Raw genomic sequence first — 15,268 nt, forward strand, 5'->3', positions numbered from 1 at the left:
CAAAAGCTTACGGCACCTGAGGTTCCTAGTTGGTCTCCCATACAAGTACTAACCAGGCCCGAGTCTGGATGGCTTTCGAGATCTGACATTTTCAGACTGGTATGGCCGTAAGTGAAATTAAGAGAATGCGATCTCGCTAATGTTGGTAGAATATCAAACTCTGGTTGCGACAAAAGACAAGACGCTTCTGGATAGAGAAAAAAATGGTCTGATTATGACATCATAATGCAAAAAAGAAATAAACAAAAGCTTACGGCACCTGAGGTTCCTAGTTGGTCTCCCATTGGGAAAAAAGTGGTCTAATTATGACATCATAATGCAAAAAAGAAATAAACAAAAGCTTACGGCACCTGTGGTTCCTAGTTGGTCTCCCATACAAGTAATAACCAGGCCCGAGTCTGGATGGCTTCCGAGATCTGAAGAGATCAGGCATTTTCAGACTGGTATGGCCGTAAGGGAAATTAAGAGAATGCGATCTCGCTAATGTTGGTAGAATATCAAACTCTGGTTGCGACAAAAGACAAGACGCTTCTGGATAGGGAAAAAAGTGGTCTGATTATGACATCATAATGCAAAAAAGAAATAAACAAAAGCTTACGGCACCTGAGGTTCCTAGTTGGTCTCCCATACAAGTACTAACCAGGCCCGAGTCTGGATGGCGTCCGAGATCTGACGAGATCAGGCATTTTCAGACTGGTATGGCCGTAAGGGAAATTAAGAGAATGCGATCTTGCTAATGTTGGTAGAATATCAAACTCTGGTTGCGACAAAAGACAAGACGCTTCTGGATAGGGAAAAAAGTGGTCTGATTATGACATCATAATGCAAAAAATAAATAAACAAAAGCTTACGGCACCTGAGGTTCCTAGTTGGTCTCCCATAGGGAAAAAAGTGGTCTGATTATGACATCATAATGCAAAAAAGAAATACACAAAAGCTTACGGCACCTGAGGTTCCTAGTTGGTCTCCCATACAAGTACTAACCAGGCCCGAGTCTGGATGGCTTTCGAGATCTGACAAGATCAGGCATTTTCAGACTGGTATGGCCATAAGTGAAATTAAGAGAATGCGATCTCGCTAATGTTGGTAGAATATCAAACTCTGGTTGCGACAAAAGACAAGACGCTTCTGGATAGGGAAAAAAGTGGTCTGATTATGACATCATAATGCAAAAAAGAAATAAACAAAAGCTTACGGCACCTGAGGTTCCTAGTTGGTCTCCCATACAAGTACTAACCAGGCCCGAGTCTGGATGGCTTCCGAGATCTGACGAGATCAGGCATTTTCAGACTGGTATGGCCGTAAGTGAAATTAAGAGAATGCGATCTGGCTAATGTTGGTAGAATATCAAACTCTGGTTGAGACAAAAGACAAGACGCTTCTGGATAGGGAAAAAAGTGGTCTGATTATGACATCATAATGCAAAAAAGAAATAAACAAAAGCTTACGGCACCTGAGGTTCCTAGTTGGTCTCCCATAGGGAAAAAAGTGGTCTGATTATGACATCATAATGCAAAAAAGAAATAAACAAAAGCTTACGGCACCTGAGGTTCCTAGTTGGTCTCCCATACAAGTACTAACCAGGCCCGAGCCTGGATGGCTTCCGAGATCTGACGAGATCAGGCATTTTCAGACTGGTATGGCCGTAAGGGAAATTAAGAGAATGCGATCTCGCTAATGTTGATAGAATATCAAACTCTGGTTGCGACAAAAGACAAGACGCTTCTGGATAGGGAAAAAAGTGGTCTGATTATGACATCATAATGCAAAAAATAAATAAACAAAAGCTTACGGCACCTGAGGTTCCTTGTTGGTCTCCCATAGGGAAAAAAGTGGTCTGATTATGACATCATAATGCAAAAAAGAAATAAACAAAAGCTTACGGCACCTGAGGTTCCTAGTTGGTCTCCCATACAAGCACTAACCAGGCCCGAGTCTGGATGGCTTTCGAGATCTGACAAGATCAGGCATTTTCAGACAGGTATGGCGGTAAGTGAAATTAAGAGAATGCGATCTCGCTAATGTTGGTAGAATATCAAACTCTGGTTGCGACAAAAGACAAGACGCTTCTGGATAGGGAAAAAAGTGGTCTGATTATGACATCATAATGCAAAAAAGAAATAAACAAAAGCTTACGGCACCTGAGGTTCCTAGTTGGTCTCCCATACAAGTACTAACCAGGCCCGAGTCTGGATGGCTTCCGAGATCTGACGAGATCAGGCATTTTCAGACTGGTATGGCCGTAAGTGAAATTAAGAGAATGCGATCTCGCTAATGTTGGTAGAATATCAAACTCTGGTTGCGACAAAAGACAAGACGCTTCTGGATAGGGAAAAAAGTGGTCTGATTATGACATCATAATGCAAAAAAGAAATAAACAAAAGCTTACGGCACCTGAGGTTCCTAGTTGTTCTCCCATACAAGTACTAACCAGGCCTGAGTCTGGATGGCTACCGAGATCTGACAAGATCAGGCATTTTCAGACTGGTATGGCCGTAAGTGAAAATAAGAGAATGCAATCTCGCTAATGTTGGTAGAATATCAAACTCTGGTTGCGACAAAAGACAAGACGCTTCTGGATAGGGAAAAAAGTGGTCTGATTATGACATCATAATGCAAAAAAGAAATAAACAAAAGCTTACGGCACCTGAGGTTCCTAAGTGGTCTCCCATAGGGAAAAAAGTGGTCTGTTTATGACATCATAATGCAAAAAAGAAATAAACAAAAACTTACAGCACCTGAGGTTCCTAGTTGGTCTCCCATACAAGTACTAACCAGGTCCGAGTCTGGATGGCTTTCGAGATCTGACATTTTCAGACTGGTATGGCCGTAATTGAAATTAAGAGAATGCGATCTCGCTAATGTTGGTAGAATATCAAACTCTGGTTGCGACAAAAGACAAGACGCTTCTGGATAGGGAAAAAAGTGGTCTGATTATGACATCATAATGCAAAAAAGAAATAAACAAAAGCTTACGGCACCTGAGGTTCCTAGTTGGTCTCCCATACAAGTACTAACCAGGCCCGAGTCTGGATGGCTTCCGAGATCAGGCATTTTCAGACTGGTATGGCCGTAAGTGAAGTTAAGAGAATGCGATCTCGCTAATGTTGGTAGAATATCAAACTCTGGTTGCGACAAAAGACAAGACGCTTCTGGATAGGGAAAAAAGTGGTCTGATTATGACATCATAATGCAAAAAAGAAATAAACAAAAGCTTACGGCACCTGAGGTTCCTAGTTGGTCTCCCATACAAGTGCTAACCAGGCCCGAGTCTGGATGGCTACCGAGATCTGACGAGATCAGGCATTTTCAGACTGGTATGGCCGTAAGTGAAATTAAGAGAATGCGATCTCGCTAATGTTGGTAGAATATCAAACTCTGGTTGCGACAAAAGACAAGACGCTTCTGGATAGGGAAAAAAGTGGTCTGATTATGACATCATAATGCAAACAAGAAATAAACAAAAGCTTACGGCACCTGAGGTTCCTAGTTGGTCTCCCATAGGGAAAAAAGTGGTCTGATTATGACATCATAATGCAAAAAAGAAATAAACAAAAGCTTACGGCACCTGAGGTTCCTAGTTGGTCTCCCATACAAGTACTAACCAGGCCCGAGTCTGGATGGCTTTCGAGATCAGGCATTTTCAGACAGGTATGGCCGTAAGTGAAATTAAGAGAATGCAATCTCGCTAATGTTGGTAGAATATCAAACTCTGGTTGCGACAAAAGACAAGACGCTTCTGGATAGGGAAAAAAGTGGTCTGATTATGACATCATAATGCAAAAAAGAAATAAACAAAAGCTTACGGCACCTGAGGTTCCTAGTTGGTCTCCCATACAAGTACTAACCAGGCCCGAGTCTGGATGGCTTTCGAGATCTGACATTTTCAGACTGGTATGGCCGTAAGTGAAATTAAGAGAATGCGATCTCGCTAATGTTGGTAGAATATCAAACTCTGGTTGCGACAAAAGACAAGACGCTTCTGGATAGGGAAAAAAGTGGTCTGATTATGACATCATAATGCAAAAAATAAATAAACAAAAGCTTACGGCACCTGAGGTTCCTAGTTGGTCTCCCATTGGGAAAAAAGTGGTCTAATTATGACATCATAATGCAAAAAAGAAATAAACAAAAGCTTACGGCACCTGTGGTTCCTAGTTGGTCTCCCATACAAGTACTAACCAGGCCCGAGTCTGGATGGCTTCCGAGATCTGAAGAGATCAGGCATTTTCAGACTGGTATGGCCGTAAGGGAAATTAAGAGAATGCGATCTCGCTAATGTTGGTAGAATATCAAACTCTGGTTGCGACAAAAGACAAGACGCTTCTGGATAGGGAAAAAGTGGTCTAATTATGACATCATAATGCAAAAAAGAAATAAACAAAAGCTTACGGCACCTGTGGTTCCTAGTTGGTCTCCCATACAAGTACTAACCAGGCCCGAGTCTGGATGGCTTCCGAGATCTGAAGAGATCAGGCATTTTCAGACTGGTATGGCCGTAAGGGAAATTAAGAGAATGCGATCTCGCTAATGTTGGTAGAATATCAAACTCTGGTTGCGACAAAAGACAAGACGCTTCTGGATAGGGAAAAAAGTGGTCTGATTATGACATCATAATGCAAAAAATAAATAAACAAAAGCTTACGGCACCTGAGGTTCCTAGTTGGTCTCCCATAGGGAAAAAAGTGGTCTGATTATGACATCATAATGCAAAAAAGAAATACACAAAAGCTTACGGCACCTGAGGTTCCTAGTTGGTCTCCCATACAAGTACTAACCAGGCCCGAGTCTGGATGGCTTTCGAGATCTGACAAGATCAGGCATTTTCAGACTGGTATGGCCATAAGTGAAATTAAGAGAATGCGATCTCGCTAATGTTGGTAGAATATCAAACTCTGGTTGCGACAAAAGACAAGACGCTTCTGGATAGGGAAAAAAGTGGTCTGATTATGACATCATAATGCAAAAAAGAAATAAACAAAAGCTTACGGCACCTGAGGTTCCTAGTTGGTCTCCCATACAAGTACTAACCAGGCCCGAGTCTGGATGGCTTCCGAGATCTGACGAGATCAGGCATTTTCAGACTGGTATGGCCGTAAGTGAAATTAAGAGAATGCGATCTGGCTAATGTTGGTAGAATATCAAACTCTGGTTGAGACAAAAGACAAGACGCTTCTGGATAGGGAAAAAAGTGGTCTGATTATGACATCATAATGCAAAAAAGAAATAAACAAAAGCTTACGGAACCTGAGGTTCCTAGTTGGTCTCCCATACAAGTACTAACCAGGCCTGAGTCTGGATGGCTACCGAGATCTGACGAGATCAGGCATTTTCAGACTGGTATGGACGTAAGTGAAAATAAGAGAATGCGATCTCGCTAATGTTGGTAGAATATCAAACTCTGGTTGCGACAAAAGACAAGACGCTTCTGGATAGGGAAAAAAGTGGTCTGATTATGACATCATAATGCAAAAAAGAAATAAACAAAAGCTTACGGCACCTGAGGTTCCTAGTTGGTCTCCCATACAAGTACTAACCAGGCCCGAGTCTGGATGGATTCCGAGATCTGACGAGATCAGGCATTTTCAGACAGGTATGGCCGTAAGTGAAATTAAGAGAATGCGATCACGCTAATGTTGGTAGAATATCAAACTCTGGTTGCGACAAAAGACAAGACGCTTCTGGATAGGGAAAAAAGTGGTCTGTTTATGACATCATAATGCAAAAAAGAAATAAACAAAAGCTTACGGCACCTGAGGTTCCTAGTTGGTCTCCCATACAAGTACTAACCAGGTCCGAGTCTGGATGGCTTTCGAGATCTGACATTTTCAGACTGGTATGGCCGTAATTGAAATTAAGAGAATGCGATCTCGCTAATGTTGGTAGAATATCAAACTCTGGTTGCGACAAAAGACAAGACGCTTCTGGATAGGGAAAAAAGTGGTCTGATTATGACATCATAATGCAAAAAAGAAATAAACAAAAGCTTACGGCACCTGAGGTTCCTAGTTGGTCTCCCATACAAGTACTAACCAGGCCCGAGTCTGGATGGCTTCCGAGATCAGGCATTTTCAGACTGGTATGGCCGTAAGTGAAGTTAAGAGAATGCGATCTCGCTAATGTTGGTAGAATATCAAACTCTGGTTGCGACAAAAGACAAGACGCTTCTGGATAGGGAAAAAAGTGGTCTGATTATGACATCATAATGCAAAAAAGAAATAAACAAAAGCTTACGGCACCTGAGGTTCCTAGTTGGTCTCCCATACAAGTGCTAACCAGGCCCGAGTCTGGATGGCTACCGAGATCTGACGAGATCAGGCATTTTCAGACTGGTATGGCCGTAAGTGAAATTAAGAGAATGCGATCTCGCTAATGTTGGTAGAATATCAAACTCTGGTTGCGACAAAAGACAAGACGCTTCTGGATAGGGAAAAAAGTGGTCTGATTATGACATCATAATGCAAACAAGAAATAAACAAAAGCTTACGGCACCTGAGGTTCCTAGTTGGTCTCCCATAGGGAAAAAAGTGGTCTGATTATGACATCATAATGCAAAAAAGAAATAAACAAAAGCTTACGGCACCTGAGGTTCCTAGTTGGTCTCCCATACAAGTACTAACCAGGCCCGAGTCTGGATTGCTTTCGAGATCAGGCATTTTCAGACAGGTATGGCCGTAAGTGAAATTAAGAGAATGCGATCTCGCTAATGTTGGTAGAATATCAAACTCTGGTTGCGACAAAAGACAAGACGCTTCTGGATAGGGAAAAAAGTGGTCTGATTATGACATCATAATGCAAAAAAGAAATAAACAAAAGCTTACGGCACCTGAGGTTCCTAGTTGGTCTCCCATACAAGTACTAACCAGGCCCGAGTCTGGATGGCTTTCGAGATCTGACATTTTCAGACTGGTATGGCCGTAAGTGAAATTAAGAGAATGCGATCTCGCTAATGTTGGTAGAATATCAAACTCTGGTTGCGACAAAAGACAAGACGCTTCTGGATAGAGAAAAAAATGGTCTGATTATGACATCATAATGCAAAAAAGAAATAAACAAAAGCTTACGGCACCTGAGGTTCCTAGTTGGTCTCCCATTGGGAAAAAAGTGGTCTAATTATGACATCATAATGCAAAAAAGAAATAAACAAAAGCTTACAGCACCTGTGGTTCCTAGTTGGTCTCCCATACAAGTACTAACCAGGCCCGAGTCTGGATGGCTTCCGAGATCTGAAGAGATCAGGCATTTTCAGACTGGTATGGCCGTAAGGGAAATTAAGAGAATGCGATCTCGCTAATGTTGGTAGAATATCAAACTCTGGTTGCGACAAAAGACAAGACGCTTCTGGATAGGGAAAAAAGTGGTCTGATTATGACATCATAATGCAAAAAAGAAATAAACAAAAGCTTACGGCACCTGAGGTTCCTAGTTGGTCTCCCATACAAGTACTAACCAGGCCCGAGTCTGGATGGCGTCCGAGATCTGACGAGATCAGGCATTTTCAGACTGGTATGGCCGTAAGGGAAATTAAGAGAATGCGATCTTGCTAATGTTGGTAGAATATCAAACTCTGGTTGCGACAAAAGACAAGACGCTTCTGGATAGGGAAAAAAGTGGTCTGATTATGACATCATAATGCAAAAAATAAATAAACAAAAGCTTACGGCACCTGAGGTTCCTAGTTGGTCTCCCATAGGGAAAAAAGTGGTCTGATTATGACATCATAATGCAAAAAAGAAATACACAAAAGCTTACGGCACCTGAGGTTCCTAGTTGGTCTCCCATACAAGTACTAACCAGGCCCGAGTCTGGATGGCTTTCGAGATCTGACAAGATCAGGCATTTTCAGACTGGTATGGCCATAAGTGAAATTAAGAGAATGCGATCTCGCTAATGTTGGTAGAATATCAAACTCTGGTTGCGACAAAAGACAAGACGCTTCTGGATAGGGAAAAAAGTGGTCTGATTATGACATCATAATGCAAAAAAGAAATAAACAAAAGCTTACGGCACCTGAGGTTCCTAGTTGGTCTCCCATACAAGTACTAACCAGGCCCGAGTCTGGATGGCTTCCGAGATCTGACGAGATCAGGCATTTTCAGACTGGTATGGCCGTAAGTGAAATTAAGAGAATGCGATCTGGCTAATGTTGGTAGAATATCAAACTCTGGTTGAGACAAAAGACAAGACGCTTCTGGATAGGGAAAAAAGTGGTCTGATTATGACATCATAATGCAAAAAATAAATAAACAAAAGCTTACGGCACCTGAGGTTCCTAGTTGGTCTCCCATAGGGAAAAAAGTGGTCTGATTATGACATCATAATGCAAAAAAGAAATACACAAAAGCATACGGCACCTGAGGTTCCTAGTTGGTCTCCCATACAAGTACTAACCAGGCCCGAGTCTGGATGGCTTTCGAGATCTGACAAGATCAGGCATTTTCAGACTGGTATGGCCATAAGTGAAATTAAGAGAATGCGATCTCGCTAATGTTGGTAGAATATCAAACTCTGGTTGCGACAAAAGACAAGACGCTTCTGGATAGGGAAAAAAGTGGTCTGATTATGACATCATAATGCAAAAAAGAAATAAACAAAAGCTTACGGCACCTGAGGTTCCTAGTTGGTCTCCCATACAAGTACTAACCAGGCCCGAGTCTGGATGGCTTCCGAGATCTGACGAGATCAGGCATTTTCAGACTGGTATGGCCGTAAGTGAAATTAAGAGAATGCGATCTGGCTAATGTTGGTAGAATATCAAACTCTGGTTGAGACAAAAGACAAGACGCTTCTGGATAGGGAAAAAAGTGGTCTGATTATGACATCATAATGCAAAAAATAAATAAACAAAAGCTTACGGCACCTGAGGTTCCTAGTTGGTCTCCCATAGGGAAAAAAGTGGTCTGATTATGACATCATAATGCAAAAAAGAAATACACAAAAGCTTACGGCACCTGAGGTTCCTAGTTGGTCTCCCATACAAGTACTAACCAGGCCCGAGTCTGGATGGCTTTCGAGATCTGACAAGATCAGGCATTTTCAGACTGGTATGGCCATAAGTGAAATTAAGAGAATGCGATCTCGCTAATGTTGGTAGAATATCAAACTCTGGTTGAGACAAAAGACAAGACGCTTCTGGATAGGGAAAAAAGTGGTCTGATTATGACATCATAATGCAAAAAAGAAATAAACAAAAGCTTACGGAACCTGAGGTTCCTAGTTGGTCTCCCATACAAGTACTAACCAGGCCTGAGTCTGGATGGCTACCGAGATCTGACGAGATCAGGCATTTTCAGACTGGTATGGACGTAAGTGAAAGTAAGAGAATGCGATCTCGCTAATGTTGGTAGAATATCAAACTCTGGTTGCGACAAAAGACAAGACGCTTCTGGATAGGGAAAAAAGTGGTCTGATTATGACATCATAATGCAAAAAAGAAATAAACAAAAGCTTACGGCACCTGAGGTTCCTAGTTGGTCTCCCATACAAGTACTAACCAGGCCCGAGTCTGGATGGCTTTCGAGATCAGGCATTTTCAGACAGGTATGGCCGTAAGTGAAATTAAGAGAATGCGATCTCGCTAATGTTGGTAGAATATCAAACTCTGGTTGCGACAAAAGACAAGACGCTTCTGGATAGGGAAAAAAGTGGTCTGATTATGACATCATAATGCAAAAAAGAAATAAACAAAAGCTTACGGCACCTGAGGTTCCTAGTTGGTCTCCCATACAAGTACTAACCAGGCCCGAGTCTGGATGGCTTTCGAGATCTGACATTTTCAGACTGGTATGGCCGTAATTGAAATTAAGAGAATGCGATCTCGCTAATGTTGGTAGAATATCAAACTCTGGTTGCGACAAAAGACAAGACGCTTCTGGATAGGGAAAAAAGTGGTCTGATTATGACATCATAATGCAAAAAAGAAATAAACAAAAGCTTACGGCACCTGAGGTTCCTAGTTGGTCTCCCATTGGGAAAAAAGTGGTCTAATTATGACATCATAATGCAAAAAAGAAATAAACAAAAGCTTACGGCACCTGTGGTTCCTAGTTGGTCTCCCATACAAGTACTAACCAGGCCCGAGTCTGGATGGCTTCCGAGATCTGAAGAGATCAGGCATTTTCAGACTGGTATCGCCGTAAGGGAAATTAAGAGAATGCGATCTCGCTAATGTTGGTAGAATATCAAACTCTGGTTGCGACAAAAGACAAGACGCTTCTGGATAGGGAAAAAAGTGGTCTGATTATGACATCATAATGCAAAAAAGAAATAAACAAAAGCTTACGGCACCTGAGGTTCCTAGTTGGTCTCCCATACAAGTACTAACCAGGCCCGAGTCTGGATGGCGTCCGAGATCTGACGAGATCAGGCATTTTCAGACTGGTATGGCCGTAAGGGAAATTAAGAGAATGCGATCTCGCTAATGTTGGTAGAATATCAAACTCTGGTTGCGACAAAAGACAAGACGCTTCTGGATAGGGAAAAAAGTGGTCTGATTATGACATCATAATGCAAAAAATAAATAAACAAAAGCTTACGGCACCTGAGGTTCCTAGTTGGTCTCCCATAGGGAAAAAAGTGGTCTGATTATGACATCATAATGCAAAAAAGAAATACACAAAAGCTTACGGCACCTGAGGTTCCTAGTTGGTCTCCCATACAAGTACTAACCAGGCCCGAGTCTGGATGGCTTTCGAGATCTGACAAGATCAGGCATTTTCAGACTGGTATGGCCATAAGTGAAATTAAGAGAATGCGATCTCGCTAATGTTGGTAGAATATCAAACTCTGGTTGCGACAAAAGACAAGACGCTTCTGGATAGGGAAAAAAGTGGTCTGATTATGACATCATAATGCAAAAAAGAAATAAACAAAAGCTTACGGCACCTGAGGTTCCTAGTTGGTCTCCCATACAAGTACTAAACAGGCCCGAGTCTGGATGGCTTCCGAGATCTGACGAGATCAGGCATTTTCAGACTAGTATGGCCGTAAGTGAAATTAAGAGAATGCGATCTGGCTAATGTTGGTAGAATATCAAACTCTGGTTGAGACAAAAGACAAGACGCTTCTGGATAGGGAAAAAAGTGGTCTGATTATGACATCATAATGCAAAAAAGAAATAAACAAAAGCTTACGGAACCTGAGGTTCCTAGTTGGTCTCCCATACAAGTACTAACCAGGCCTGAGTCTGGATGGCTACCGAGATCTGACGAGATCAGGCATTTTCAGACTGGTATGGACGTAAGTGAAAATAAGAGAATGCGATCTCGCTAATGTTGGTAGAATATCAAACTCTGGTTGCGACAAAAGACAAGACGCTTCTGGATAGGGAAAAAAGTGGTCTGATTATGACATCATAATGCAAAAAAGAAATAAACAAAAGCTTACGGCACCTGAGGTTCCTAGTTGGTCTCCCATACAAGTACTAACCAGGCCCGAGTCTGGATGGATTCCGAGATCTGACGAGATCAGGCATTTTCAGACAGGTATGGCCGTAAGTGAAATTAAGAGAATGCGATCACGCTAATGTTGGTAGAATATCAAACTCTGGTTGCGACAAAAGACAAGACGCTTCTGGATAGGGAAAAAAGTGGTCTGTTTATGACATCATAATGCAAAAAAGAAATAAACAAAAACTTACGGCACCTGAGGTTCCTAGTTGGTCTCCCATACAAGTACTAACCAGGTCCGAGTCTGGATGGCTTTCGAGATCTGACATTTTCAGACTGGTATGGCCGTAATTGAAATTAAGAGAATGCGATCTCGCTAATGTTGGTAGAATATCAAACTCTGGTTGCGACAAAAGACAAGACGCTTCTGGATAGGGAAAAAAGTGGTCTGATTATGACATCATAATGCAAAAAAGAAATAAACAAAAGCTTACGGCACCTGAGGTTCCTAGTTGGTCTCCCATACAAGTACTAACCAGGCCCGAGTCTGGATGGCTTCCGAGATCAGGCATTTTCAGACTGGTATGGCCGTAAGTGAAGTTAAGAGAATGCGATCTCGCTAATGTTGGTAGAATATCAAACTCTGGTTGCGACAAAAGACAAGACGCTTCTGGATAGGGAAAAAAGTGGTCTGATTATGACATCATAATGCAAAAAAGAAATAAACAAAAGCTTACGGCACCTGAGGTTCCTAGTTGGTCTCCCATACAAGTGCTAACCAGGCCCGAGTCTGGATGGCTACCGAGATCTGACGAGATCAGGCATTTTCAGACTGGTATGGCCGTAAGTGAAATTAAGAGAATGCGATCTCGCTAATGTTGGTAGAATATCAAACTCTGGTTGCGACAAAAGACAAGACGCTTCTGGATAGGGAAAAAAGTGGTCTGATTATGACATCATAATGCAAACAAGAAATAAACAAAAGCTTACGGCACCTGAGGTTCCTAGTTGGTCTCCCATAGGGAAAAAAGTGGTCTGATTATGACATCATAATGCAAAAAAGAAATAAACAAAAGCTTACGGCACCTGAGGTTCCTAGTTGGTCTCCCATACAAGTACTAACCAGGCCCGAGTCTGGATTGCTTTCGAGATCAGGCATTTTCAGACAGGTATGGCCGTAAGTGAAATTAAGAGAATGCGATCTCGCTAATGTTGGTAGAATATCAAACTCTGGTTGCGACAAAAGACAAGACGCTTCTGGATAGGGAAAAAAGTGGTCTGATTATGACATCATAATGCAAAAAAGAAATAAACAAAAGCTTACGGCACCTGAGGTTCCTAGTTGGTCTCCCATACAAGTACTAACCAGGCCCGAGTCTGGATGGCTTTCGAGATCTGACATTTTCAGACTGGTATGGCCGTAAGTGAAATTAAGAGAATGCGATCTCGCTAATGTTGGTAGAATATCAAACTCTGGTTGCGACAAAAGACAAGACGCTTCTGGATAGGGAAAAAAGTGGTCTGATTATGACATCATAATGCAAAAAAGAAATAAACAAAAGCTTACGGCACCTGAGGTTCCTAGTTGGTCTCCCATTGGGAAAAAAGTGGTCTAATTATGACATCATAATGCAAAAAAGAAATAAACAAAAGCTTACGGCACCTGTGGTTCCTAGTTGGTCTCCCATACAAGTACTAACCAGGCCCGAGTCTGGATGGCTTCCGAGATCTGAAGAGATCAGGCATTTTCAGACTGGTATGGCCGTAAGGGAAATTAAGAGAATGCGATCTCGCTAATGTTGGTAGAATATCAAACTCTGGTTGCGACAAAAGACAAGACGCTTCTGGATAGGGAAAAAAGTGGTCTGATTATGACATCATAATGCAAAAAAGAAATAAACAAAAGCTTACGGCACCTGAGGTTCCTAGTTGGTCTCCCATACAAGTACTAACCAGGCCCGAGTCTGGATGGCGTCCGAGATCTGACGAGATCAGGCATTTTCAGACTGGTATGGCCGTAAGGGAAATTAAGAGAATGCGATCTCGCTAATGTTGGTAGAATATCAAACTCTGGTTGCGACAAAAGACAAGACGCTTCTGGATAGGGAAAAAAGTGGTCTGATTATGACATCATAATGCAAAAAATAAATAAACAAAAGCTTACGGCACCTGAGGTTCCTAGTTGGTCTCCCATAGGGAAAAAAGTGGTCTGATTATGACATCATAATGCAAAAAAGAAATACACAAAAGCTTACGGCACCTGAGGTTCCTAGTTGGTCTCCCATACAAGTACTAACCAGGCCCGAGTCTGGATGGCTTTCGAGATCTGACAAGATCAGGCATTTTCAGACTGGTATGGCCATAAGTGAAATCAAGAGAATGCGATCTCGCTAATGTTGGTAGAATATCAAACTCTGGTTGCGACAAAAGACAAGACGCTTCTGGATAGGGAAAAAAGTGGTCTGATTATGACATCATAATGCAAAAAAGAAATAAACAAAAGCTTACGGCACCTGAGGTTCCTAGTTGGTCTCCCATACAAGTACTAACCAGGCCCGAGTCTGGATGGCTTCCGAGATCTGACGAGATCAGGCATTTTCAGACTGGTATGGCCGTAAGTGAAATTAAGAGAATGCGATCTGGCTAATGTTGGTAGAATATCAAACTCTGGTTGAGACAAAAGACAAGACGCTTCTGGATAGGGAAAAAAGTGGTCTGATTATGACATCATAATGCAAAAAAGAAATAAACAAAAGCTTACGGAACCTGAGGTTCCTAGTTGGTCTCCCATACAAGTACTAACCAGGCCTGAGTCTGGATGGCTACCGAGATCTGACGAGATCAGGCATTTTCAGACTGGTATGGACGTAAGTGAAAGTAAGAGAATGCGATCTCGCTAATGTTGGTAGAATATCAAACTCTGGTTGCGACAAAAGACAAGACGCTTCTGGATAGGGAAAAAAGTGGTCTGATTATGACATCATAATGCAAAAAAGAAATAAACAAAAGCTTACGGCACCTGAGGTTCCTAGTTGGTCTCCCATACAAGTACTAACCAGGCCCGAGTCTGGATGGATTCCGAGATCTGACGAGATCAGGCATTTTCAGACAGGTATGGCCGTAAGTGAAATTAAGAGAATGCGATCACGCTAATGTTGGTAGAATATCAAACTCTGGTTGCGACAAAAGACAAGACGCTTCTGGATAGGGAAAAAAGTGGTCTGATTATGACATCATAATGCAAAAAAGAAATAAACAAAAGCTTACGGCACCTGAGGTTCCTAGTTGGTCTCCCATACAAGTACTAACCAGGCCCGAGTCTGGATGACTTTCGAGATTTGACGAGATCAGGCATTTGCAGACTGGTATGGCCATAAGTGAAGTTAAGAGAATGCGATCTGGCTAATGTTGGTAGAATATCAAACTCTGGTTGCGACAAAAGACAAGACGCTTCTGGATAGGGAAAAAAGTGGTCTGATTATGACATCATAATGCAAAAAAGAAATAAACAAAAGCTTACGGCACCTGAGGTTCCTAGTTGGTCTCCCATAGGGAAAAAAGTGGTCTGATTATGACATCATAATGCAAAAAAGAAATAAACAAAAGCTTACGGCACCTGTGGTTCCTAGTTGGTCTCCCATACAAGTACTTACCAGGCCCGAGTCTGGATGGCTTCCGAGATCTGAAGAGATCAGGCATTTTCAGACTGGTATGGCCGTAAGGGAAATTAAGAGAATGCGATCTCGCTAATGTTGGTAGAATATCAAACTCTGGTTGCGACAAAAGACAAGACGCTTCTGGATAGGGAAAAAAGTGGTCTGATTATGACATCATAATGCAAAAAAGAAATAAACAAAAGCTTACGGCACCTGAGGTTCCTA

The 15,268-nt window shown here is 42.0% G+C and overlaps 41 pseudogenes; all 41 read right to left on the bottom strand.

The window, feature by feature from the left end:
* Positions 1-338: 338 nt before the first annotated feature.
* LOC134587822 (5S ribosomal RNA) lies at positions 339-457 on the bottom strand (annotated as a pseudogene).
* Positions 458-591: 134 nt separating this feature from the next.
* Positions 592-710, bottom strand: LOC134596396 (5S ribosomal RNA; annotated as a pseudogene).
* Positions 711-935: 225 nt separating this feature from the next.
* Positions 936-1,054, bottom strand: LOC134587878 (5S ribosomal RNA; annotated as a pseudogene).
* Positions 1,055-1,188: 134 nt separating this feature from the next.
* On the bottom strand, positions 1,189-1,307 carry LOC134593951 (5S ribosomal RNA; annotated as a pseudogene).
* Positions 1,308-1,532: 225 nt separating this feature from the next.
* LOC134595234 (5S ribosomal RNA) lies at positions 1,533-1,651 on the bottom strand (annotated as a pseudogene).
* A 478-nt stretch (positions 1,652-2,129) lies between these two features.
* On the bottom strand, positions 2,130-2,248 carry LOC134593952 (5S ribosomal RNA; annotated as a pseudogene).
* Positions 2,249-2,382: 134 nt separating this feature from the next.
* Positions 2,383-2,501, bottom strand: LOC134589332 (5S ribosomal RNA; annotated as a pseudogene).
* Positions 2,502-2,969: 468 nt separating this feature from the next.
* On the bottom strand, positions 2,970-3,078 carry LOC134589309 (5S ribosomal RNA; annotated as a pseudogene).
* A 134-nt stretch (positions 3,079-3,212) lies between these two features.
* LOC134598400 (5S ribosomal RNA) lies at positions 3,213-3,331 on the bottom strand (annotated as a pseudogene).
* An 802-nt stretch (positions 3,332-4,133) lies between these two features.
* LOC134596296 (5S ribosomal RNA) lies at positions 4,134-4,252 on the bottom strand (annotated as a pseudogene).
* Positions 4,253-4,385: 133 nt separating this feature from the next.
* On the bottom strand, positions 4,386-4,504 carry LOC134596297 (5S ribosomal RNA; annotated as a pseudogene).
* Positions 4,505-4,729: 225 nt separating this feature from the next.
* LOC134587879 (5S ribosomal RNA) lies at positions 4,730-4,848 on the bottom strand (annotated as a pseudogene).
* Positions 4,849-4,982: 134 nt separating this feature from the next.
* On the bottom strand, positions 4,983-5,101 carry LOC134593954 (5S ribosomal RNA; annotated as a pseudogene).
* A 134-nt stretch (positions 5,102-5,235) lies between these two features.
* On the bottom strand, positions 5,236-5,354 carry LOC134589187 (5S ribosomal RNA; annotated as a pseudogene).
* A 134-nt stretch (positions 5,355-5,488) lies between these two features.
* LOC134595841 (5S ribosomal RNA) lies at positions 5,489-5,607 on the bottom strand (annotated as a pseudogene).
* A 377-nt stretch (positions 5,608-5,984) lies between these two features.
* LOC134589310 (5S ribosomal RNA) lies at positions 5,985-6,093 on the bottom strand (annotated as a pseudogene).
* Positions 6,094-6,227: 134 nt separating this feature from the next.
* On the bottom strand, positions 6,228-6,346 carry LOC134598401 (5S ribosomal RNA; annotated as a pseudogene).
* An 802-nt stretch (positions 6,347-7,148) lies between these two features.
* On the bottom strand, positions 7,149-7,267 carry LOC134596764 (5S ribosomal RNA; annotated as a pseudogene).
* Positions 7,268-7,401: 134 nt separating this feature from the next.
* On the bottom strand, positions 7,402-7,520 carry LOC134596397 (5S ribosomal RNA; annotated as a pseudogene).
* Positions 7,521-7,745: 225 nt separating this feature from the next.
* Positions 7,746-7,864, bottom strand: LOC134587881 (5S ribosomal RNA; annotated as a pseudogene).
* Positions 7,865-7,998: 134 nt separating this feature from the next.
* Positions 7,999-8,117, bottom strand: LOC134593955 (5S ribosomal RNA; annotated as a pseudogene).
* A 225-nt stretch (positions 8,118-8,342) lies between these two features.
* Positions 8,343-8,461, bottom strand: LOC134588695 (5S ribosomal RNA; annotated as a pseudogene).
* Positions 8,462-8,595: 134 nt separating this feature from the next.
* LOC134593956 (5S ribosomal RNA) lies at positions 8,596-8,714 on the bottom strand (annotated as a pseudogene).
* A 225-nt stretch (positions 8,715-8,939) lies between these two features.
* On the bottom strand, positions 8,940-9,058 carry LOC134587882 (5S ribosomal RNA; annotated as a pseudogene).
* Positions 9,059-9,192: 134 nt separating this feature from the next.
* On the bottom strand, positions 9,193-9,311 carry LOC134589189 (5S ribosomal RNA; annotated as a pseudogene).
* A 711-nt stretch (positions 9,312-10,022) lies between these two features.
* LOC134597559 (5S ribosomal RNA) lies at positions 10,023-10,141 on the bottom strand (annotated as a pseudogene).
* A 134-nt stretch (positions 10,142-10,275) lies between these two features.
* LOC134596398 (5S ribosomal RNA) lies at positions 10,276-10,394 on the bottom strand (annotated as a pseudogene).
* A 225-nt stretch (positions 10,395-10,619) lies between these two features.
* Positions 10,620-10,738, bottom strand: LOC134587883 (5S ribosomal RNA; annotated as a pseudogene).
* A 134-nt stretch (positions 10,739-10,872) lies between these two features.
* Positions 10,873-10,991, bottom strand: LOC134595969 (5S ribosomal RNA; annotated as a pseudogene).
* A 134-nt stretch (positions 10,992-11,125) lies between these two features.
* LOC134589190 (5S ribosomal RNA) lies at positions 11,126-11,244 on the bottom strand (annotated as a pseudogene).
* A 134-nt stretch (positions 11,245-11,378) lies between these two features.
* Positions 11,379-11,497, bottom strand: LOC134595842 (5S ribosomal RNA; annotated as a pseudogene).
* Positions 11,498-11,874: 377 nt separating this feature from the next.
* Positions 11,875-11,983, bottom strand: LOC134589311 (5S ribosomal RNA; annotated as a pseudogene).
* Positions 11,984-12,117: 134 nt separating this feature from the next.
* Positions 12,118-12,236, bottom strand: LOC134598402 (5S ribosomal RNA; annotated as a pseudogene).
* Positions 12,237-13,038: 802 nt separating this feature from the next.
* LOC134596298 (5S ribosomal RNA) lies at positions 13,039-13,157 on the bottom strand (annotated as a pseudogene).
* Positions 13,158-13,291: 134 nt separating this feature from the next.
* Positions 13,292-13,410, bottom strand: LOC134596399 (5S ribosomal RNA; annotated as a pseudogene).
* A 225-nt stretch (positions 13,411-13,635) lies between these two features.
* On the bottom strand, positions 13,636-13,754 carry LOC134587884 (5S ribosomal RNA; annotated as a pseudogene).
* Positions 13,755-13,888: 134 nt separating this feature from the next.
* On the bottom strand, positions 13,889-14,007 carry LOC134593957 (5S ribosomal RNA; annotated as a pseudogene).
* A 134-nt stretch (positions 14,008-14,141) lies between these two features.
* On the bottom strand, positions 14,142-14,260 carry LOC134589191 (5S ribosomal RNA; annotated as a pseudogene).
* Positions 14,261-14,394: 134 nt separating this feature from the next.
* Positions 14,395-14,513, bottom strand: LOC134595843 (5S ribosomal RNA; annotated as a pseudogene).
* Positions 14,514-14,647: 134 nt separating this feature from the next.
* LOC134588275 (5S ribosomal RNA) lies at positions 14,648-14,766 on the bottom strand (annotated as a pseudogene).
* Positions 14,767-14,991: 225 nt separating this feature from the next.
* LOC134597064 (5S ribosomal RNA) lies at positions 14,992-15,110 on the bottom strand (annotated as a pseudogene).
* Positions 15,111-15,268: the final 158 nt, after the last annotated feature.

The sequence above is a fragment of the Pelobates fuscus genome, chromosome 2 (genome assembly GCF_036172605.1).
Source record: "Pelobates fuscus isolate aPelFus1 chromosome 2, aPelFus1.pri, whole genome shotgun sequence".
NCBI lineage: Eukaryota > Metazoa > Chordata > Amphibia > Anura > Pelobatidae > Pelobates > Pelobates fuscus.